Source organism: Cyanistes caeruleus, unplaced genomic scaffold (genome assembly GCF_971803275.1).
Source record: "Cyanistes caeruleus unplaced genomic scaffold, bCyaCae1.hap1.1 HAP1_SCAFFOLD_89, whole genome shotgun sequence".
NCBI classification, from domain to species: Eukaryota; Metazoa; Chordata; class Aves; order Passeriformes; family Paridae; genus Cyanistes; species Cyanistes caeruleus.
The window spans coordinates 1,232,001-1,232,206 of record NW_028255894.1 but is presented as its reverse complement, the minus strand read 5'-3'; positions in this window follow the sequence as shown (position 1 = coordinate 1,232,206).

Below are 206 nucleotides of genomic sequence, written 5' to 3'. Positions count from 1 at the left end.
CAAAAGGCCCCACAAAAAGAGCATGAGGAACCAAGAGCACTGCTTGCCCCACAAGGGTAAGGAGGATGGAGAAACTCCCCATCTGTCTTTGTTTTGGAAGACAGGTGTCAGCTAGGGAGGGCAGGGGCCTCCCCTGGAATGAAAATGTAGACCCCCCTCCCTCTGAATTATTATAATTCTGAAATCAAGGGGCTTTCAAGCAGAGA